The sequence below is a fragment of the Stenella coeruleoalba genome (genome assembly GCF_951394435.1).
Source record: "Stenella coeruleoalba genome assembly, chromosome: 2".
NCBI lineage: Eukaryota > Metazoa > Chordata > Mammalia > Artiodactyla > Delphinidae > Stenella > Stenella coeruleoalba.
In genome coordinates, this window is record NC_137147.1 from 4,677,442 (window position 1) to 4,702,136 (window position 24,695).

Below are 24,695 nucleotides of genomic sequence, written 5' to 3' on the forward strand. Positions count from 1 at the left end.
GGCAAGAAGTGGAACCCCAGGCACGCCTGGGATCCTGGGGAAATCACACAACACACGCCCCCCCCCAGCAAGAACCGTACGGGGGATGGGGTGGGGGGCAAGAGTGTAAAGGCACCAGAGCGCGATCTGTTCCCCCGCGCGCTGCTGGGTCACCTCACCCTCCCGCGGCCGCCGCTGTGCTCAGGGTCAGGTACGAACGCAGAGGAGACTGATACCGGGCTGCGTGCTACCGGAAATTCTTCAGAATTCTGTATTTTACCCTTCCACTATCAAACATTATTTTAGCACAAATGCACAAGCTGCTCTGGAATGACAGAATTCACATTTTATGCCCAGCACTTTACCACGAACAACATCACCCTGTAGGTCAACCAGGATGCGTGACCTCATTTATCTGATTATTCGTTTATTGAGTACCTAATATGTACCAGGCTCCAATTCCTTGAAGTACAAAAACTGCTGTAATAATTTCAGAACAGAAGTTAAGAAAAAGGAAACGAGACGTCAGCCAAAAAAAGAGGAATGTTTCCCCGCTTGTAAAGCCCGAGCTGGCGAGCTTTGGCAAGTGAGCTGAGGCTGTGCTCTGAAAGTTGCCATTAAGGAGAACTGTAGCATCTGGATTGCAAATCTTTATAAAATAAGGCAGGCAGATCTCAAATAAAAACCGGCGAGTCACTCTTGACTTTTCTCCTCTCCCTCACACCGGTCACTGACTCTGATTCTACCTCAGGAAGGTTTCTTTGAATCTGACCCTGCCCCACTCCCAGACCCACTGCCTCGGCTCTCGCCTTCAGCATTTCCCTCGTAGTCTCCTGCATTAGTAACTGGTCTTCCTGGTTCCGTCCCTTCTCTAACAATCTACCAGAACAATTGTGCTCAGTCTGACTTTGATGTCCACCTATTTCAACCCTTAGTTCCTCGGTGGTCACGGGATTGAGTAAAAATGTCTCAGCGCAACACACAAAGTCTTATTTCTCCAACTTTCTTCCATTAAAACTTTTCACAGCCCCCAAAATTCAGCTAGACACTCCCAGTTCCCAAAATAAGCCAGTCCTCTGTCCTCTGGTCCCCAGGCCAACTAGCCCAGATTATTTCTTGCTCCCCACATGGGCTGCACCCTTCCACGTGGCCCCCATTGTTCCCTGGGCTGTTCTGTCCCCAGGGGCCTGACCCATCCGCAGGATGGTCAGCTGCTCTCTCTGCTGTCAACTGCGCTGCATTACAGCACCCTGCCCACCCCACATCTATGAGGCCCTTGAGGGAGGTCTGTGTAAGTTAATGTCTGTATTCCCAGGGTCCGGTAGAGAGCTTGACAGGGAGGAGTTAGTAAAGGTTTGCTGAGCGAACCTCCGCAGCTTTCTATCAGGGAGCAAAAGCAAGCTAGGGCATGTGTGCATTCACACAAAGGTGCTCAGGATGAAGGAGCTCCTCTTTAAAGTAATGAAGTGATGACGGCCAACTGAGGCGACTGACTGGTGAGCAGGATACTCTGGGGAGTCCTCTGTCCCTCAAACCACACAGCAGTCGTCAACTACGCCGGCCCAGATGCCTTCCACAGTATTCCTGACAGCCTCTGCCGAGACCCTCTAGGGGTGGCAGCTTCCTGGCCGCACTGTGATAGATCAGAAAACGCAGGAGAGGCAGAGTCACTAAATAACCCAAGTTTAAGTCCCAGACCTGCCACCTGCTAACTCTGTGATCACCGGCAGCCTGAGACTCCCTGTATGTAAAACGGGAAGAATGCGGATCCTGCCCAGGCCTCTGTCACAGGATGGGGGCAAGGACCCGACAAGGCAGGACTTGTGAAAGTTCTTTACAAGCATGTAGAGTTACAGAGATGTTCTTCACTGTCTTCATTACTTCACAAGGTGGTCTCTCGCTGACAGCGCTGGGACGGCTCTTCTCTATGTGAGGCCACCCTGGCACTGAAGTTCTGTCTGTTCACAGGAGCTCATTTAATTTTTTTCCCAGGGGGAAGGGGGGCAAGGTATTTCTGTCCTGTGATTCTCAGGACAGGAATACAAGATAAATGGATATGCAGATAAAATCACTGTCCTAAGTCCTTTAAAAAACAAAAAAAGCAGTAGAGTTTATCCAAGTCTTAGGAAGAACAATTTACCCATACCAAATAAAATGATATGATGTTTTAATTTATTAAACTACCTGGTTAGAGTCACAGATGGATAGGGGTAGGGGCAAGCTTCTCGAGGGAAAGGAGACACCAGACCGAGCACCCACTGCCCATCCTTCCCACCCTTGAGGGCTGGGGTAGTAAACAGCAGACACCCCACAATGACCTGACGGATCTGTTGGTTGGTATAATAAAGGTCAAAACCTACATTCCCGGTACTCTTTGCAAGGCATGGGGGGAGTAGCAGGGGCCTTAACCCCCAGAGACTGGGCACGGTGAGAACTGCCAGTTGTGCTCTACCATGGCCGCCAGGAAGGTCCAGCGTGGTGATGAGGCCTGGTGGGTTAGAGAACCTTTGGACTTCACGCCTGGTTTCCACCGGCGACTCAAGAATCTCCTCTTGGAGAGCTGGTTATACCTTTCAGGGCAATTCTTTTAAGGTCCTAGTAGAGTTGATAGAAATGGTGAAAAATCGCCAAATCCTAGCACCAAGTGTATTTGAGACATAATTTTATGAGATTCCCCAATTTACTAATAAGAGAACAGAGGCCACAGTGGTTAAGTAACTTGCCCAAGATCATATTGCTATGAAGTGGCAGAGCAATGACTTGCACCCGGGTAGGTTTATTTATTTATTTATTTGGCTGTGCCGGGTCTTAGTTGCGGCATGAGGGATTTTTAGTTGTGGTATGCATGCAGGATCTAGTTCCCTGACCAGGGATCAAACCCAGGTCCCCTACATAGGGAGCGTGGAGTCTTAACACGGGACCACCAGGGAAGTCCCGCCTGCACCTGGTTAGGTTTAATGCCACAGTTTTTAACCCCTGTGCCTGCTTGGGGTTCCAACGCCACAGACCCAACTGCCTCAGGCTACCTCCCTAAGAGGACTTATTCCACAGACTGTCAGGCAGCCGTGGCCCTGAGACAGGGCTGGGACATGGCAAACCTTTGAGGTTCCTTCATCCAGCTGGCCCTGGCTAATCCCCAGATTTCACAGCCAGACAAGAGACCGCTAAGGGCTGAAAAGGTGGTTCAGCTGCCCCAGGAAGTAGGAAAACCTGAGTTGACATGGCCTTCGGACCAGATTGGGAAGGAGTGTGCTTCAGAGGCTGGGCAATCGCACCTGGCCACTTGATAACTAATAACACCAGTGTCAGGAACAGGGACTCCTGACCACTCCACTCCCCTCTAAGTGGCACTTCTGTGACCATACAATGCTTTGAAAAAGAGTGATCCCAGGCCATCCACCAGTGACAAAGCACGCTCCTACTCTGTGACTTACGTTCCCTTTGTAACACGAAGGAACAACCAGACAGTAATTTTTTAGGCTTTTGTTTTTTTAAATGCCACTTACTTGGAACATGAAACTGATATGAACACAAAACTGATAAAAATGGAAGAGCCCCAGACTACCTGCTACCGGGCTTTCCCCTCCCTCCACCAGGGTCAGGACCAGAGTCAGCCCGGCAACACCAGGCCTAGATGACCTGGCAGCCCCATCAGCGCTGACCTTCTGAGGCCTCTCCGAGCTACACGTCATCACGCTCACCCTTGTCACTCTGGACTCACTTCCTCTTCCCGGTCTCATCCTATGAACAGAAGCCTCCTGACTGGGCCCGGCTGTCCCATCAGGTCCCAGTACTGACCTGCTGCCTGTACTGGCCGTGCGGGCTGCCCGAGGCTTCCGCAGAAAAACAGGCGTGGGGATAACGGAGCAGAAGCACGGTGGGTGACAGGAGGTGTTCCCAAACCTGGGACAATCTTGGAAAGCCACATGAGAAGGATGTTTGAAACCGGTGTCCTTCCTTAGCTTAAGGCGCACACGCTCAGCCTGCCGCAGCATGGCTTCCACGTGAGATGGTCGATTTCCCAAGGAAGTGAAGTCGTGATTTAAGTGTTGGCACTGAATCCTCCTCACAGCTCCTTCAGAGACACAATCTATGAGTTCCAGGCCCTGAGGCCCCATGGGTTTGAGGCATCACAACCAATGTTTCCTCTGCCACTTTTTTTTTTTTTTTTTTTTTTGCGGTACGCGGGCCTCTCACTGTTGTGGCCTCTCCCGTTGCGGAGCACAGGCTCCGGACGCGCAGGCTCAGTGGCCATGGCTCACGGGCCCAGCCGCTCTGCGGTATGTGGTATCTTCCCAGACCGGGGCACGAACCCGTGTCCCCTGCATCGGCAGGCAGACTCTCAACCACTGTGCCACCAGGGAAGCCCCTCTGCCACTTTTTTAGGTTACGTTTTTAGGTTTGCACAGCCATGATGTATGTGCAACAAAACAAGGACTGGGCATCTGAGCAGAGACTAGCATTCCCATCATATGAGCAGGTACGCTCTGACATGCACGGGCCCGTACACTTGCGGCTGTGCTGCATACAGACCAAGCGGGAGGGAGCATAAAGGGAAACCAGCTACAGACAAGACTGAAAATCCGGCTCTGTCCTCACGGCCTGGCCGCAGATGTTCCACTGAGCAGGGGGATGAGCCTAACAAGAGACGCTCGAGAGTGTGCTCAGTGGCCTTCCTGGTCGCACCCCAGCTCCTGATCACCTTGCCATCTGACCCCTTCCGGCACAGTCACCCACCCCAGCACCTCCCAGGGAAAACCCACAACTCCTCCTCACTGCAGAATGGAGTCTCGGCACCCCAGCCGGGCCTTCCCGCCTCCACCCACTTCCCACCCTGCCAACCCGGGACCCGGACGTGGGGGTCTCCCCGCCTCCTCTCCACAGAGGTTATGGAGACTGGGGTTCTGAACCCAGTGCTGCTACTACCTGCCTGAGAAGCCTCGGGAAAACTCGCTCCCATCTAAGCCTCAGTCTCTAATCTCAGAACGGGGATGACAGCGTGCGTGTGGGATGCTGGGGAGAGGAAGTGCTGGCACACGTTAACCGCGCGCCACGGTGGCTAATATTACCGCATGTTGCAAAATCCCATTGAGCGCCCTCCTGACCAAAGCCAGCCGACAATAAGCTCTAAAACTCAGCAATTCCTGTGACAATCAACAGCTATTATTTTAAAAATCTCACATACTGTACAAAAGTCTTGTACTGAGGAGTAATCTCTGTCCATCACGTGTCTTAGGCCTCTGACCAGGTGAGAGCCACTGGGGACAGTGTCTAAGGGGGCTGGTGACAGGAGACCTGAGGGGTTTAGCCCCTCACAACCTCCATCAGAAATGTATGGACAGGGCCTTCCCTGGCGGTCCAGTGCTTAAGACTCCGCGCTCCCAATGCAGGGGGCCCAGGTTCGATCCCTGGTTGGGGAACTAGATCCCGCATGCATGCTGCAACTGAAGACCCCGCACGCCACAACTAAGACCCGGTGCGGCCAAATAAATAAATAAATATTAAAAAAAGAGAAATGTACAGACATTCCAGGTGAAACAACATGCTTGCTATGCAAATACAGCGTCAAGAGAAATCCGCCACGATATGGAACCACCGGCTCTGAACTCTCCTATTTTGAATCGGTGGGGAGCCCACTAGCAGTGACCTTTGTTTTCAGTCCTTTCTAAGCCTTCACAAGGCAGAGCACAATCTTAGGCATAGATTTCTTTGTCAGAGATGTGCTGAATGCACTGAACGTGCTTTTATTCCAGTTGAATTAACCTTTCAAAAATTTAAAACCACACAAAACCCTCACCTCGTTGAAAGCACAGGGAACGTGTGAGTCCTGCTCCAGTAACTCCTCCCCCCAAACTACATGTCACCTGAACTATTTAACTTCAAAACAAAAGTTTTAAAGACATCCCTTGCCTCCATGTTGAGAATTCTATTTAAAGTAAAAGCTATCTTTGGAGCAATGTCTATTTAGGTCTTCTGCCCATTTTTGGATTGGGTTGTTGGTTTTTTTGTTATTGAGCTGCATGAGCTGCTTGTAAATTTTGGAGATTAATCCTTTGTCAGTTGCTTCATTTGCAAATCTTTTCTCCCATTCTGAGGGTTGTCTGTTGGTCTTGTTTATGATTTCCTTTGCTGGGCAAAAGCTTTTAAGTCTCATTCGGTCCCATTTGTTTATTTTTGTTTTTATTTCTATTTCTCTAGGAGTAGGGTCAAAAAGGGTCTAGACATTTCTCCAAAGAAGATATACAGACTGCCAACAAACACATGAAAGAATGCTCAACATCATTAATCATTAGAGAAATGCAAATCAAAGCTACAATGAGGTATCACCTCACTCCAGTCAGAATGGCCATCATCAAAAAATCTAGAAACAATAAATGCTGGAGAGGGTGTGGAGAAAAGGGAACACTCTTGCACTGTTGGTGGGAATGTGAATTGGTACAGCCACTATGGAAAACAGTATGGAGGTTCCTTAAAAAACTACAAATAGAAAGACCATACGACCCAGCAATCCCACTACTGGGCATATACCCTGAGAAAACCATAATTCAAAAAGAGTCATGTACCAAAATGTTCATTGCAGCTCTATTTACAATAGCCCGGAGATAGAAACAACCTAAGTGCCCATCATCAGATGAATGGATAAAGAAGATGTGGCACATATATACAATGGAATATTACTCAGCCATAAAAAGAAATGAAATTGAGTTATTTGTAGTGAGGTGGATGGACCTAGAGTCTGTCATACAGAGTAAAGTAAGTCAGAAAGAGAAAAACAAATACTGTATGCTAACACATATATATGGAATCTAAGGAAAAAAAAAAAAGGTCATGAAGAACCTAGGGGTAAGGCAGGAATAAAGACACAGACCTACTAGAGAATGGACTTGAGGATATGGGGAGGGGGAAGGGTAAGCTGTGACAAAGCGAGAGAGTGGCATGGACATATACACACTACCAAATGTACAACAGATAGCTAGTAGGAAGCAGCCGCATGGCACAGCGAGATCAGCTCGGTGCTTTGTGACCACCTAGAGGGATGGGCTAGGGAGGGTGGGAGGGAGGGAAACATAAGAGTGAAGAGATATGGGAACATATGTGTATGTATAACTGATTCACTTTGTTATAAAGCAGAAACTAACACACCATTGTAAAGCAATTATACTGCAATAAAGATGTTAAAAGAATAAAGTAAAAGCTATCCAAAAAAATCATTCCACAATTAAGCAAACACAATCACAATCCATTTTTCAGTCTCCCACTGTTCAGAAGTAGGAGTTTACTGGTAATTACTTCTTCATTCCTGTCTACATCAATCCCTCTCACCCAATGAGCACTCTCTAAGTATCTGTACCAGGTTATTGAAAACTATCCTTGCATTCCCTCAACAAATTTCTGTGTGAAAAGCTAAAGCCTTCAGTTTCATATTCTAATGAAGGAAGTAAGATAATAAATAAGAAAAAGATGGTAAAATAGGGCAAAGTACCAGAGTGATGGGGGAGGAGCTACTGAACTTAAAAGAGGTAACAGGAAAGGCCCCTCTCAGGTAGGGATATTTAAGCTGAGATGTGAATGACAAGTAGGGACAGTTGTGCAAATACCAGGGGAAGATCAGTGTGGGCAGACAACATAGCTGGTACAGAGGCCCGAGGGAGGAGGAAACTAGCTTGGCTTCTGCCCTTCCACAAGTGTGGCTGGAACGGAGAAGGAGCGAGTAGAGGGGGATGGAGACAGAGGGGAAAGCAGGGCTTTATCAGCAGGGAAGCTGCTGAAGAGCTTTAAGCAATGGAGTACCATGACCTGATTTTCATTTTTAGAAGGAAATGGAAGTGGGAGAAGCTGCTGCAGCTGTGCAGGTGAGAGATGGTGGGCTGTGGACTCCAGGGGCAGCAGCAGATGAGAGACAAGTTGATAGGTTGGGGGCAGGTTTCAGAGAGTCTTTTTCACAACTCAGTTGTTTCACGTTGTGTTTCATGAAACAGGGCAAAGACTGAAAATATTTCAACAGAAATACTAAGACACTGGACTTCCCTGGCAGTCCAGTGGCTAAGACTTCCACTGCAGGGGGTGCAGGTTCGATCCCTGGTCGGGGAACTGAGATCCTGCATGCCAAAGAAAAAAGAAAAATACTAAGACACCACCAGGGCCATGAGCCAAAGGGAGTGGGAGCCCCACAAGAGGAGGTCCTGCCTCGTCTTTCCCGTTCTACCCCAGGGCCTGGAACACAGGACTAGTCAATCAATATCTGCTGAATTAACGAATCAGCAGTTTGTAGATTTAGGGAAGATTTCATAAAAAGATGAAATTGGGTTAAGTCAGCAGTCCTCTTTCCAGTGCAAGCATCAAATAAAAGGGCAGATTATCCTTTTGAATGAACAAGTGCAGCTGCTCCGATGTCACCCAGAGAGACAGAAATTTGCCGAGAGAGTCTTACCAGGAATAGAGGGAGAATCAAGATATACAAGCACGTAAAGCAAATTCCTACATTCATTCGAGAACTGTTTCCTGGGCACCTGCTGTGTGTCCAGCAACGCTCTATCCCTGAGAGGGGAGGGAGGGTGAAGGAAGATTCAGACACATCTCAGGTCTCTCCAACAGTCAGGAACAGAGCACACAGACGAACAAAACTACAGGATGAGAGTCAGGACTGGTAAGTCAGTGTGCAAGGGGTCTGGAGCCGTGATGTAGGATTTTATAGTTGGTTTTTTTTGAAAAATTTTTTTTAATACAGCAGGTTCTTATTAGTTATCCATTTAATACATATTAGTGTATATGTGTCAATCCCAACCTCCCAATTCATCACCCCCCCCAACCCCCCGCCACCGCTGATTCCCCCCTTGGTGTCTATACGTTTGTTCTCTACGTCTGTGTCTCTATTTCTCCCCTGCAAATCAGTTCAACTATACCATTTTTCTAGGTTCCACATGTATGCGTTAATATACATTTGTTTTTCTCTTTCTGACTTACTTCACTCTGTATGACAGTCTCTAGGTCCATCCACGTCTCTACAAATGACCCAATTTCGTTCCTTTCTATGGCTGAGTAATATTCCATTGTACCTACGTACCACATCTTCTTCATCCATTTGTCTGTCGATGGGCATTTAGGTTGCTTCAGTTTTTCCCTGCTTCAGCTCACTGTTCTTATCAAGACCCTCTTGAACCCTGGTTCCCTCGTGCAGCTGCTGATGAGCTTGGAGTGTGAAGGGCTGCGCTGTGGTCCCAGCTCCACTCGTCACCAGCTGAGTGCCCTGCGGCAAGGGCACTTTACCGGAGGCTCAGCTTAGTTACCTATAAAATGGGGACCATAATTCCTGTCCTGCTCCCTCACAAAGAAAGAGAGAGGGTCAGATACAACAGTAGGTGTGCCAGTGTTTTGTAACTGTGAGTGCTACATAAATAAATGTTATTCTTTTTTTATTATAAATTTATTTAATGAATTAATTAATTTATTTTTGGCTGCATTGGGTCTTCATTGCTGTGTGCGGGCTTTCTCTAGTTGTGGCGAGCGGGGGCTGCTCTTCGTTGTGGTGCGCGGGCTACTCATTGCGGTGGCTTCTCTTGTTGCGGAGCACGGGCTCTAGGCACGTGGGCTTCAGTAGTTGTGGCACGCAGGCTCAGTAGTTGTGGCTCGCGGGCTCTAGAGCGCAGGCTCAGTAGTTGTGGTGCACGGACTTAGTTGCTCCACGGCATGTGGGATCTTCCAGGACCAGGGCTCGAACCCGTGTCCCCTGCATTAGCAGGCAGATTCTTAACCACTGCGTCACCAGGGAAACCCCAATAGTGCTATTCTTAACAACAAAAGAAATGATCCTTTTCTACTTTGTGCTATCTGAGATCTTGATAAAGCAGGAATTTTAAGTATTCATTCAGGTCAGATAATTAGATGATCCATAAATGCAATTTACTACCCAGGTGACCAAGAGAATTCATATAAACACCCAAAATTGTGGGAATTCAGGGCTGAAAGGACATGAAGTCAAATTAGTCAAACCCCACTCCTGGGTAAGCTACCTAAGATGCTTATATCCTCCACAAGCACTCATTTCTGTCAAAGTATAAACTTCAAAAAGCTAAAAACGTAACTCTCTCACAAATATATAGTATGCATGTATTAACTAAGTCCTTAATGAGGGAACCAGCAGGATGGCAAAGCTGGTTCAAAGGTGGTGGAAAAAAAGAATGCTGTAATAATCTTGCCAAATTAGATACAAAACTGGTTAATATCCTACACAGCAATTAAACTGTAACTTTTGAGGTTATCTCTTCTACTAAACAGAAATCATTTAGATCTCTTCTGGACAGAAAAAGATCACCTGTCACTTATCAATTTTTCACAAGTTAAAATCTAACTTTACAAAAGTAAGTCAACTCCAAGAATATCAGATACCCCTTAGACAGGTTTGCTAGACAATGCTCTTGAGTGACATTGGAAGGGCACATAATAATCAATTTGCCTTTTCTCCAAGTTTTAGGTAATTTTCCTAAAATATCTAAACCTAGCTTACTATCCATTCCAATGAACTGGTTGGAAAGGATGAGAAGTTCTTTCCTATCTGGTCCATTTTTTGCTTCTGCCTCATTTATATCCTCTTAATTTGTAAAAGAAATCCTTTCAAATAATTGAAGTCAATTCTAAATTATCGCTTTGTCTTCCTAGGTCAAATCATCTGAAATTTGGGGGGGGCCCTGTTTTCCAGAATTTCCAGCCTTCAGTGCTTCTCTGAATTCTCTCCAGCTATCACACTTGTGAGTCTCTTAAAGACAAAAAGGGAACATCTGATTCACAGGCACTGATTCACAGAGTCCCCTCCCCCAGGCTCTGGCTATTCTGAGGCAGTTACCATAATTAACTCTAATTTCCTAACTTCACAAAACCACCCCTATCACTCCTTCCTTTCCAATATAACCGTGCTTGGAAGTCACAAACCAAACCCACTACAGAGAGGCACATATAAACCCAACCCACACTAAATGCACAATAATATGAAGTCAAAGAAGAAATCTAATGGATCAGAGAATGTCTTGTTCATATCTGTATTTTCCACAGAGGCTAGGAAATTAGAATGAATAAACAAACAGATTAATTAAGTAAATGCTCTAAAGAACTGAAAGAATGAATGGATTCCAAAGGCTTTGGCATGTTAAGTGTCTCTTAAGAGGCTAAGTAAGGAAGGGAATTTCCGGGGACTAGTCCAGCGGGAGCCTTCAGATATGGAGACCGGCTTAGTCCGCTTGGGTTGTGGCGTAACGGACCCCGTGGCTTATAACAATTTATTTCTTACAGTTCTGGGGGCTGGAGGTCTGAGATCAGAGTGCCAGCATGGTCAGGCGAGGACCCTCTTCCAGGTCACAGACCTCTCACTGGGTCCTCACACAGTGGAAAGAACCAGGGAGCCCTGTGGGGTCTCTCTCACAAGAGAACTAATCCCACTTCTGAGGGCTCCACCCTCGTAACACAATCACCCAAAGGCCCCACACCTCCTAACACCATCACATAGGGATTACAACATGTGAATTTTGGGGGGACACGAACATTCACATCATAGCAACGACCAAATGAATGAACACTGTGGGAATTTCTAGCACCTACTGGCAAGGCAGGGATGAAGATATTTGATTTTGAAGGCAGGGAATTAAAGGAGCATAAATGCATACATGTAAAATCAACCCACACAGGTCTGAAGGCACCTATGCTGCCCTCAAAGCCAGCGGTCCTCCCTAAGGTCTGAAGTCTAGGCACCAATCCAGGCCATGCAAGCTCTTCCTAATCTGCAAGCACTAAAAAGGAAAACCTTCATTTCACACATGTTCTGAGAGCAGAGATAATGACAAAGGAATTACATGAATATATGCCTAAGAGAGGTGTCACGTGAAAAGTCCTGCTTTAGATAAATGTATTTTTTTCCCTCTAAAAGCTAGTTTTTCTTTCTCATATTTTATTTGTTTGTTTGTTTATTTATTTATTTGGTGGTACGCGGGCCTCTCACTGTTGTGGCCTCTCCCGTTGCGGAGCACAGGCTCCGGACGCGCAGGCTCAGCGGCCATGGCTCACGGGCCCAGCCGCTCCGCGGCATGTGGGATCTTCCCGGACAGGGGCACGAACCTGCATCCCCTGCATCGGCAGGCGGACTCTCAACCACTGCGCCACCAGGGAAGCCCCTCTTTCTCATATTTTATTTCTGATAATCAGGCTTTCTCTATTTCTGATCTCCTACTAAAATATACAGGGTAGTGTTTTTCCTCATCCAAAATAGCACGGCTTCTTAGTTTCCAAAAAAGTTCCATTTGCATGAATCTTACAATGGTGTTTATATTCCTTCTTACAAAAAGCTCTGACAACCAGCATATAACCCTGGTGTTTAAATTAATAGGTATGAGGACAAACTGATTAAAGACCTTCCTGTGGATTGCTAGTGCTAAGCTGGGATTTGTTAGGTAGCTGACTAAATTTGGAACTGCGGTTCTTTTTTAAAAGATGTATTCTTGCTAACACGAAAAAAATAAGCATTTTCTAAGCCTCACTCTCAAACCATTCAACTCTCCTATGATACTACCTTCCATGGGCTCACAGTAAATACTGAATAAAAGAAAGAAAAAGAGGGCAAAAAGGACACAGGCACTGAATGAAGCAAACCTTGAGAGCCACTGTACGACATCAGAAGAACATGGATTTTGAAGGATTTCATAGTTTTCACTGATAACGAGAAGTGGCCTAAGGAAAAGGTCAGTCCGATCCTCCCACTTTGACCAAAGACAGAGAAAACCACAGCCCCCCGTTCAGGGTCACAGAACTACTGTCAGAGCTGGAATTAGAACTGAAGTCTTCTGATTTCCAATTTAAGTGCTTTTCCTGTACATCAGTGGCTCTCAAAAATGGGGTCCTTTGCCAGCTGTGTGAGCATTACTTGGGAGCTTGTCAAAGAGGAAAATCCTCAGCCCTGTCTCCAGACGAAGTGCATCAGAGACTTTGGGAGGACGGAACCCAGCAAGCTGTGTGTTTTAACAAGCTCTCCAGGGGAGTCTGATGCATGGTCAAGATGGAGAAATACTGACCGCTCTAACACCTGTGATTCTCAGCTTGGGGGGATTCTGTCCTCTTAATCACTACAGAACAAGTTAAAACCCAAAGGGCACGAAGACGTTAATTCTTGCATAACTTAAAATAGCAAAAAACTGGAAATAAACTAAATGTCCTCAACGAGGGATTGCTCAAATAAAGTACATATACAAAGAGTCTTTATAAGTATAGACCTACATCAACTGCCTAGACGTTACTACTGTTGAGTAAAAACATTAGAGGATTATTACAAACTGTGAATTATCGTATGATACACACTTCCAGAAATCAAACAATAAAACAAGTTATAGAAAGGCCTATAGTGTATTCTCACTTATGCCCCATCATACACAGGCACACCAGAGATACTGCGGGTTCAGCTCCAGATCACCACAATAATGCAATACAATGAATCACACAAATGTTTTGATTTCCCAGTGAATATAGAAGTTCTATTTACACTACAGCTTATTAAGTGTGCAACAGCATTATGTCTAAAAAATGTACATACCTTAGTTAGAAAATACTTTATTACTAAAAAATGCTCACCATCATCTGAGCCTTCAGCGAGTCGTAGTAGGAACATCAAAGATCACGCACAGATTACAAAACAAATAAAATAATAATAAAGTTCGAAATACTGCAAGAATTACCAAAACGTGGCACAGAGACACGAAGTGACTGAGCAAATGCTGTTGGAAAAATGGTGCCCACAAACTTGCAGGACACAGGGTTGCCACGAACCTTCCACCTGTAATAAAAAAACGCAGTACCTGCGAAGCGCAGTAAAGCCAGGTCGGCCTGTACATCACATACAACACAGCGCAGTAGTTACAGACTAAGTCTTTAGATCACAGAGCTCACCACTAAGGAGCAAATTACTGCACTGCTGTCAACATCAGTTTCCTTCTGAGTAAAATGGGGTAACACTGTCGTCTCATAGGGTTTTGGCGAGAATCAAATGATGCGATGCACATGGAGCCACTATGAAACAGCTCTTAGGCTGAGCTGTTTCATTATTACTATGCTTTTATCTGTGTACATATGTGCATAAGGAGATGTTCGGAAGCATGTTAGCCAAAATGCTAACAACTGTTTATCTCCAGGGGATTGAATATGCCCTGGTCATCTGTACTTTATTTTTTGTACTTTCCCGTACTGCTGAATTTTTACAATGAATAGGTATGGTTTTTATAAAAACAACAACACTGCTTTGTATATACCCTCCCAACATACAGATAAGTGTACTATATGAACGTGCTCTCTATTCCAACAGAATTCACGTGATAGGCAATATCTCAAATTAGAAACAGAGCAAGCTGGGGAGCCTGAGACCCTGGGCCTGGAACACTGTTGAATGAATGAAGGAACAGATGAATTGAGAGGCAACAGAGGGCAGCAGTGCTGAGTTTTGGAGCCAAACAGCTGGATTCAAATACCAGTTCTGTCAATTTCTAGCTGTTAAGCTTGAACACTTCATTTTTAACCCCTCTGATCCTGCGTTTCCTCACCTATAAAATGGGATTGTACCAATTTATAAGACTATTATGTGGATTAAATGAGACAGTAAACGTGAAAGCAGTTTGCATTTAGTAAAAGTTCAATAAAAGAGCTCTTTCCCTCTAGTCTCAAGTTTGCTAATGACAAACTGTGTGACACTGGACAAGTTCTCAGTTTTTCACCTATCAAATGAGTGTAATATTCACCTACCCCTTGGGATGCTGTGATAATTATGTAAAAGCTTTTTGTACAGTATCAGGTACTATACAAATGGAAAGACTTACTATGATTATTATGGGAGTTTTTTGGTTCAATTTATATTATAGCCTCTTGGCTCCAATAAACTAAACTTGGACAGCCTTTAAAATCTGAGAAACATGCAGATTTTATTAATTAGTAATAATTTACTGACCTTCATGAACGTTCCCAGAATAGCCTAATCCCTGTCTACCTGAAAATAAAGTCTGCCTTGATCTGGCTGGAATCACTGCCTCCCAAGAAACCCTGGTCTATTTCAGCCCGTTGCTAAAGACTGCACAGCACGGAACGAGGGAGCTGGCGGAAGTGCTGGCGGCTTGTGGTTTTGTTCTCCTGATGAGAAAGATGGGAACTCTTGCTTCTTCCCACTGTTTAAGAGGAAGTACTAACCCATCTGAGATGCCTCCAGCTGAAACCCTTACCTAATGGACACACCCACGCTCTCACTGTGGAGCACCTCAGTGACAGCTGACATCTACAGAACCCTTTCAAAGCAGTTCTCCACACCGTCTTCTCTGGCCAAAGAATCATCTGCCATGGCAGGCAAGGCAGGGGTTATTATGCTGACTTCAGAGGGGGGGAAACTATGGATCTAAGCGGTTAAAGTGCCCCTGATCAAAGTCAAGCCTTACACTGCCAGCCATGCTTGGTAACAGACAGGGAACTGCACATAGCATTGGATATTTTGAGTATGTCGGCTATCTCCCACGTGGTATAACATTGATTGTTCTCAATTAATGTCTCAATTTGACATCAACTCTCCACTTCAACTGGTCTACCTGACCATGGAGCGCTGTCCAGCAAGAAATCTCCAGCACGAAACTTCGCAAACCACGTTTGACATGTTTGATCAGTCGTCGCACCTTCTCCATAAGCTGCTCAAATCTTTTTTTGCATTTCAGTTGTTTTTACCTTTCTTAAAATCATAAAGCATAATATGCTGAAAATGTTGCTTTTTTTCTTCCATCTTCAATACTAAAATGGCTACACAAAAATTTACCAATTTTGATAAGTTTTTCTAAATGCATGCTGATATGACAGCTGTCACAATACAATCTAACAAAATTGTTTCAAATGAAGTTAAAGACAACTAAGCGCTACTAGAGCCAGCTTACGGAAAAAACCGAACGAACTTTTTGACCAGCCCTGTACTTCCCTTTGGGAAAGATGAGAGGGGAGGGAAAATAAAGCTGTGCCTTTAGCCCTGCTTAATCAAGGACGGGGCCAGAGGCTGACACCAGGTAGCTTACATCAGGATCACTTTTCCCTAATGCGAACAACCGAGAAAGATACTTATGTTTATGCCTCCGGTTGACTTATTCTGCCCTAATTTTGCACGTCAGCACACTGTCCTCCCGGGTCTGAAAGAGCCACGGGACCACAGGCTAGCATACCAGAAGCGTCCTTGGACATCACTTAGTTCAGTCTCCTTTCAAAAACAGATCGATGGTGACGATGAGGTTCAGAGGAGGGAAATGACTCACCAAGGCTGCCAGGGAGCTTGGGCGGCGCAGGCCCAGAACCCAGCTCTCCTGGATCCAGGCCTAATGCCCTCTTTACCGCCTTCCTCAAGCGACTGACCTCAGACCTATCTCCAGTGACAACAGCCCTACGCCACCCTCGCTCCCTATGCCCTCCGTATCCTAATCCTTTCCTCTCTCGGAATCGAAGTCATGCCTCTTGGTAAGTGGACGCTCAGAATACACCACATGCTCAATGTGGCAGTAAAACACCCCCATCTCCAGACCTTTACTACATAAGGGATGAGCCTACATGCTGATTAACAGATACAGGCTGGCCGTCAACCTGCCCTTTAGGCACGAACGGCAACAGACAAAAGAAACTGAACTGTCCTTTCCTTCTGCTTCTCAACTTCCTCAAAGCTTGAAATTCTCAACGAGAAGCCAGATAGCTATGTTAGCCATACGAGAAATGCTGAAGGAGCTATGCTCGGGCAAACAATTACATTTACAAGTGATTTAAAAAATAAATGCAATAGCAAACACGGGGAATATCGAGTACTAACTGAAGGCTAGGATCACAGATAAACAGAGTATCTGGAACTCCACCACTGTGAATTTTTGAGCAGTACAGGGCTGTGACTCCTGTGCTTGGGACCTGCTGGGGCCCATGCTTTCCAGCCAAAAGGACAAGTCGCTTGTCTCTTTGTGCCTCAGGCTTTTCACCATGAAAAGAGAGCAGTAACAGCACCTACCTTCTGGGAGTACTGCGAAGGTAAAACGAGACAGTGTATGTTAAGTGGTTAGAACAGTGATGGCATGTGAAGAGTACTCATTAGTACAAGCTCTTGCCATCCTTATTACTGAGCACATTAATTGAGAAACAGATTTCACATCTTCTTACCAAGCTGCACTTTTACATTTAATCACATTTTCACAAACTGTAAAACAATTAAATTACTGCCCAGAGAAAGATGACTTCAAGAGAGAGAGTACTGGAAGAAACTAACTTTTAGTCTTAAGAAAGCTTTCTGAGCTTTGCTGATATCCTAGTACATGCTAGATGGTATTTTTTTTTTTTTTTACAGTTAAAGCATGTATTCAATCGTTGTTCTTATGAAATTTTCACCAATTAGGCACTCAATAGTTATCACTTACTTTTCCAGGCAAATAACCAACCTTGGTGGAAGGGAGAAGGGGTAAGACGCAGGGCCCGCCACCGTATTTTCCCAATTCTTCACAATGCCCTCAGATCTCTGCCACCCAGCATCAATAATCAAGATGAGAGGCACTGGGGCTTCCCTGGTGGCGCAGTGGTTGAGAGTCCGCCTGCCGATGCAGGGGACACAGGTTCGTGTCCCGGTCCGGGAAGATCCCACATGCCGCGGAGCGGCTGGGCCCGTGAGCCATGGCCGTTGAGCCTGTGCTCCGCAACGGGAGAGGCCACAACAGTGAGAGGCCCGTGTACCGCAAAACAAAAAAACAAACAAACAAAAAAAACCAAAAAAAAAAAAAATAAAAAGATGAGAGGCACCATGGGAATACACTGTTTCCAAAATGCTTGGTGAGTGAAGCCATCAGGAACAGAGGTAAAAAAGAATAAAACAGAAATGAGAGATTTATTATATGCTGTAGCAAGTTAAAAATAAATGAGGGGCTTCCCTGGTGGCGCAGTGGTTGAGAGTCCGCCTGCCGGTGCAGGGGACACGGGTTCGTGCTCCGGTCCAGGAGTATCCCACATGCCACGGAGCGGCTGGGCCCGTGAGCCATGGCCGCTGAGCCTGTGCGTCCGGAGCCTGTGCTCCGCAACGCGAGAGGCCACAACAGTGAGAGGCCCGCGTACCGCAAAAAAAAAAAAAAAAAAAAAAAGAATGGGTAGATAGTCAAGTGACTTTCAACAAAGGTGCTATGACAACTCAATGGGGAAAGGATAGTCTTTCCAACAAATGGTGCCAAAACAATTGAAGATCCATACGAAAAAAATGAACTGAGACCCTTACTTCACACCATATAAAATGGATCACAGACTAAGTATAAAACTATAAACCTCTAGAAGAAAACATAAGGGAAAATCTCTCTAATCTTGAGTCAGGCAAAGAACAGTCCATAGAAGAAAGTATTGGTAAGCTGGACTTCATCAAAATTAAAGATATATGTGCTTTAAGACACTGCCAAGAAAATGAAAGGGCAAGCTACAGACCGGGAGAAATCACATATCTGATAAATGCTTACATCCACACTGAGTAACAAAATCTCAAAACTCAACAATGAGAGAACAACCATAATATAAACTGAAAATAACCTATATAAATATACAACAATGAGGACTGGTTAGATAATCTAGCTACTTCCAGTCAGTGAAATACTAGTGAGTTGTTAAAAAGTTTAAACTCATCAAAAAAAACAACATGAATTGACAGAAGGACAGAAGGATGGGTATATGGATTGAGAAGTGACAAAGCATATATAGTGAAATGGTGGTGGGAGTATAGATATTTACTGGATAATGTGATTTTTCTAAGTCTGAAAATTTTCATAAGATGTTGAAAAAGGTTAAGCTCTAGAATACTTCATAACACAAATATGTCATCAAACACGATGAACTGGTAAATAAAAAAGATTACAAAGCTGTATGCATAGTACAAATCCACAATATATACATTTTTTTTAACGTGCGCCCGGTGGAAAAGGATACACAGCAGAAAGTTAACAGTGACTGTCAATGGATGATGTGATGACAACTGCTTTTCCTCTTATTTTTGCTGATCCGTCGTCTTCAAATTTTTCTATAATGATCAAATATTCTTATGATTTAAAAAAAGAAGAGCCCTGGTGGTGCAGTGGTTGGGAGTCTGCCTGCCAATGCAGGGAACACGGGTTCGAGCCCTGGTCCGGGAAGATCCCACATGCCGCGGAGCAACTAAGCCTGTGCACCACAACTACTGAACCTGCGCTCTACAGCCCGCGAGCCACAACTCCTGAGCCCGCGCTCTACAACTACTGAAGCCCACACCACGCCTAGAGCCCGTGCTCTGCAACAGGAGAAGCCACTGCAATGAGAAGCACACGCAACGCAACGAAGAGTAGCCCCTGCTCGCCGCAACTAGAGAAAGTCCGCGCGCAGCAACAAAGACCCAACGCAGCCCCCCAAAAAACAATAAATAAATTTATTTTTTAAAAAAGAGGTGCCTTAATAGCAGTGAGGCAATAAATAATTTCAGACAAGACTGATTAGAATTTACTTGATCACAACCTCGGTGACAGAAAACACTCCCTCCAAAAACCTTTAAAAGTCTTAAGCTTATTCAACATGCATTCAATGAATAGTTCTTTCAGCCAGCTACTGCCTACTCGCTGAACTTTGTGCCCAATGCTGAAACTTATTAACAATTAGGGCTGCACAACTTGAAATGTACATATCAGAAAGAGAGCTGATAAAGCCCTGAATTCTGCACCAGTCACACCATATCCACATCTTAACTGGAGTCAACAATCTGTAAGCACCACTGACAAACTAGAACCTGTTGTACAAAGCTCAAGTGAGCAGTGTGTTAACCTGGGGCAAAGTCGAGGAAATGACTGCCATAGTCTAAGAACCTGGGTGCCGTTTTGGATGATGCAGTACTTGGATCAACTAGTAGACATTTTAGAGAAGCAAACACCAGCTGAATATAAGAAGAAGGAAGAGATACCCAGGGCTGGGTTAGTAACGTAACAACGCAGGGAACACCTTACCACCAAAAGTATAAAAGCAGAAGCTGGGTAAATGCCGAACATAGATAATGGCTATGATTACATTCAAGAAGTATTAACTGAGTGCTTATGATGCAATAATGCAAGTTCCGTAATCTGTGCTGTCCAGCATGGTAGCCACAGGGGGCTGCTGACCACTTGAAATTGGCATTATAATCAGGAGGTATCATATGAAAGAACATGTGAGGGTAGGCTCCTTATAATATGGAGAACAGAGGAAATTACTCTGAAGAGGGAGAGAGAGGCCAGTTCATGCAATACTTTGTAAACTAAGCTAAAGAGTCATAACTTTACCCAGAAAGACACAGAAATATCCTGAAGAAACTTAGGAAGAGAATATTAACTCAGATTTGAGTATTGACAATTTAACAAAATACAGAGGAGACAGTTTAAGAGGTAGAGAACAAAAGCGGAATATAATTATGGCATTTTAATAATGATGAAGGCCTATGTATGTCAGTATCACGGCTCTGAAGGGGACAAGAGAGAGTTTAAGGAGGAAGAGATGATAATGATACTGATGCATCCACTTGGATCTGACTCCATCAAGCCTCTAGGTTCCTAGTTTGGACCACAGTGCGCAGCTCACTGAGATTGAGGATTTTGGAAGAAGGAAAGTCTGGGAAGGAGAGCAATGTGTTCAGTTATTTTTTTTTAAACAGATTTATTTAGAAAGAGATTTTTTATTCCATAAAAACCACCCATTTAAAGTACACAATTCAATGATTTTTTAGTATGTTCACAAGGCGGCACGACAATCACTGCAATCTAATTTTAGAATGTTTTCATCATCCCCCAAAGAAACCTTACACCCCTCGGCAGCCCCTCCCCATTCTTACCCCTTAACCTCAGCCCTACTAACCTACTTCCCGTCTCTACGGATTTCACATAAATGGAATCAAACAATATGTGGTCTTTTGTGACTGGCTTCTTTCTCTTAGCATAACGTTTTCAAGGTTCATCCCTGTTGTATCAGTATGGGTACCTCATCAGTGGGTACCACTGTATGAAGAGCCCACATTTTATTTATCCATTTATCAGACATTTGGGTTGTTTTCACTGTTCGGCTACTATAAATAATGCTCCTATGAACATTCATGTAGAAGTTTTGTATGGACGTATGTTTAATTTCTCTCGGGTATGTGCCTCACAGGGGAAATGCCAAGACACATGGAAACTCTGTTTAATGTTTTGAAGGACTACCGAACTGTTTTCCAAAGCAACTGTACCCTTTTACATTCACCCCAGCCAGTGTCTGAGGGCTCCAATGAGGTTTACCCACAGAGCCACTCACCCAATGTGTGCAGAGCATCCACACCCTCACCAACATTTGTTATCATCTGTCCTTTTTATTCCAGTGAGTGTGAAGTGGTATCTCACTGGGGTTTGGTTTGTACTTCCTCATGTCTAAGGATGCTGAGTACCTTTTCATGTGCTTATTGGCCATCTGTACATCTTCTTTGGAGAAGCGTCCATTTAAATCATTCGCCCATTTTTAAAGTCAGTTTTCTTTTTATTATTGAGTTGTAAGAGTTCTTTGTATATGTTAGATATAAGTCCCTTATCAGATATATAACGTGCAGATACTTTCTCCCATTCTGTGAACTGTCTTCTCACTTTCTTGATAGTATACTTTGCAGCACACATGTTTCTACTTTAGATGAAATCCAATTTATTTTTTTCTTTTATTGATACCATTTGTGTTTTGGTGTTATGTCTAAAAAATCACTGCCTAACCCAAGGCCATGAAGATTTACTCATATTTCCTCCTATAAGAGACTAAAGTTTTGGCTTCCACATTTAAGTTCATTATCTATTTTGAGTTCTTTTGTATATGGAGGTAGGTAGGTTCAACTTCATTCTTCTGTATGTTGATATTCAGTTGTCCCAGCATTTGCTGAAAAGGCTATTTTTCCCATTGAATTGTCTTGGCATCTTTGTCAAAAATCAATTGCTCATAAAATAGTGGTAGTGAGTCTAGTTTTAGACACGCTGAACCTGAGGTACCTGTGCTCTGTCTTCTTAGGAATAAGCTACAGGTGTGGATAACCATGTCTTCTACTCACAGCCCAGGAATCAGTGAACTCGATGAAAGTCAGTGGACGATTATCCATCTGTGTGATTCACAGTCGCTGCCTCATCACCCACAGATGTGGACACTCTGAGGTGTATCACTCTTTGCTCTCGTGAAGGGACCAGCTGGTTCTCTTTCTAGTACTGCTCTTCCATTTGGGACTCTTCTCTGATTCAGTGTATTGCTTACACTTCTATTTTGTACAGTGACACAAAACGAGGAGAGCATTTTCCTTCTTCCCAGGAAAGGAAGTCCCTAAAGCTGATCAGTTAGAAATCTCAGCTGGTAGAAGAACGTAGCGTCAATGGGTATATTTGATTTTCATCTGTTTATAGGCACCGAGGCTCCAAGGTGTGGTGTTTCTATTTTGTATAAAGGGCTTCAAACGTGTGCCAGGCCCAACAGTTTTCTGTGTTCAGGCAAATGTTAGAGAATTTAAATTTTTAAATTGCTAATGACTTCAGTGGGTCAGAGCTCAGTGAAAGGAAAGCCCTCTAAAGGGCCACTAATTAGAGGGAAATCATGAATAACTTGAAGAACCGAGACATTAAACTAAATTAATGAGAGACTTTCTGAAGACTATTGTTTTCAAGCAACTGAAAAGCCAACTGGACGAAAGAATAAACCAGTAAAAAGAAGTGTAAAAGAACGAAAACAGAAGATAGAAGAGCCTAGCCTAGCCCACTGCAAATGCAAAAACATAAATTAAAAAAACTGTGTTGTCCATACCTCTTTTCTGGCACTCTCATCTCAGATGCCTCACGCTCCCCTTCTTGGCTACATACTACTACCCAAGGTCCAACTTTCACTCGCCCCATCCGTAGTACCACTGTCTTGCATATGGTAGGTACTCAATATCTATCTTTCAAGTAAAAATTTAAGCAGGTATGACGTGAAAATAGATAAATAAGCAGTAGTCATGTATTTATAATACAGAGAAGTCTATACTTTTTTTTAAAAAAATTCACATTTATTATAGTAAATTTAAAATTCTAAAGTATTTTTAAAGTATTCACATTTAGGGAATTCACTGGAGGTCCAGTGGTCAGAACTTGGCGCTTTCAGTGCTGGGGCCCAGGTTCAATCCCTGGTCGTGGAACTAAGATCCCACAAGCCATGTGGCTCAGACAAAACAAAAACTACTCATATTTACTCAAATTATGTTTACATTAAGTATTTAACACCACCTTTATTGTGTCAAATAACTTCCACATGTGTTTACATTGCCTAAACCAATCACCATGTACACGTCTCTCAAAGATAAAAATAAAAAGGCCAATATATTGACTTCCAGTGGCTCTTCTAGTTCTGAGATCTAAAAGCCTGTGATCATCATTCCAATTTCTCTTCTGTCCCTACCTCAAAGCTACACAGCAGGGGATTAAGCAAAGATGATTAGAACCATGCAAATACGCCCAAGGACAACTGGCAGTCACACTTGTTCACACGTGTCCTCCACTGAAATACTATAAACACTCTTGTCTGGAGTCTGAGTCAGCCTCTAAGCTGAGATGGCCATGGTGAACAAGAAAAGGCAAAACACAACTTATTTCCTTAAATATGTTAATCATAGTTCTTTTAAAATCCAAGTCGATCATTTTATTATGTCTGTCCTTACTGTCTATGTTTTCCCTTGGTTTTTGGTTAAGTCTTATCTTCTCATATATCTGATAATTTTTGATCGACTGCCAGTCACTGTATATGAAAACTGTATAGGGCTTCCCTGGTGGCGCAGTGGTTAAGAATCTGCCTGCCAGTGCAGGGGACACGGGTCCGATCCCTGGCCCGGGAAGATCCCACAACCGCAGAGCAATGAAGCCCGTGCGCCACAACTACTGAGCCTGCGCTCTAGCGCCCGTGCTCTGCAACAAGAGAAGCCACGACAATAAGAGACCTGTGCACCACAACGAAGAGTAGGCCCCTCTTGCCTCAACTAGAGAAAGCCCATGCGCAGCAACGAAGACCCAACACAGCCAAAAGTAAAAACAAATTTATTATTAAAAATAAAAACTGTATAGGTAATTCACGGCTCCTCTAGGAGGATTTGCTTTTGTTTCTAATGCGCAGATAGGTAGGTCAGGGGTACAAACCACTCCGGGTCACCTTAATCTAGTTAGATATTGAGATGATTCAAAGCAGTACTCCAGCTCCTGAGAAGGCCAGTCTATGCCTAAGTTCACCCTTGCTCCTAAGCAGAGCCCTTATGAAAACTGGGACGTTTACTAGGGCTCCTCGTCCCTGGCAAGGGTGCAAATACCAACTTTTTTTTTTAAATCTCCCCTGTCCCATGAATCTCCCGAAAGCTCTAACCAGCTTCTCAGTTGACAATTTCAGCAATGACAACTGTGTCAAAGGAAGAACTGGTGCCCAATGTCGGGCTTACCTGACAGCCCTCTACCAAATCTTGGCTCTGCAAATCCTTTCTGCCTTGTAGCTCTCCTATGCCTTCAAGCTGATTCATTTCCCCCCCCCTTTGGTGTGTATTTGTATTTATTTATTTATTTTAACATCTTTATTGGAGTATAATTGCTTTACAATGGTGTGTTAGTTTCTGCTTTGTAACAAAGTGAATCAGTTATACATATGCATATGTTCCCATATGTCTTCCCTCTTGC

At 44.4% G+C, this 24,695-nt stretch overlaps 2 protein-coding genes across 3 annotated transcripts in view; both read right to left on the minus strand.

The window, feature by feature from the left end:
• The window catches only part of EVL (Enah/Vasp-like), a 195,873-nt gene that overhangs the window by 124,523 nt on the left and 46,655 nt on the right, over window positions 1-24,695 (minus strand). The gene's annotated exons all lie outside the window — the stretch shown is intronic.
• EML1 (EMAP like 1) overlaps window positions 1-24,695 on the minus strand; it is a 275,754-nt gene that overhangs the window by 61,499 nt on the left and 189,560 nt on the right. The window lies entirely within an intron of this gene.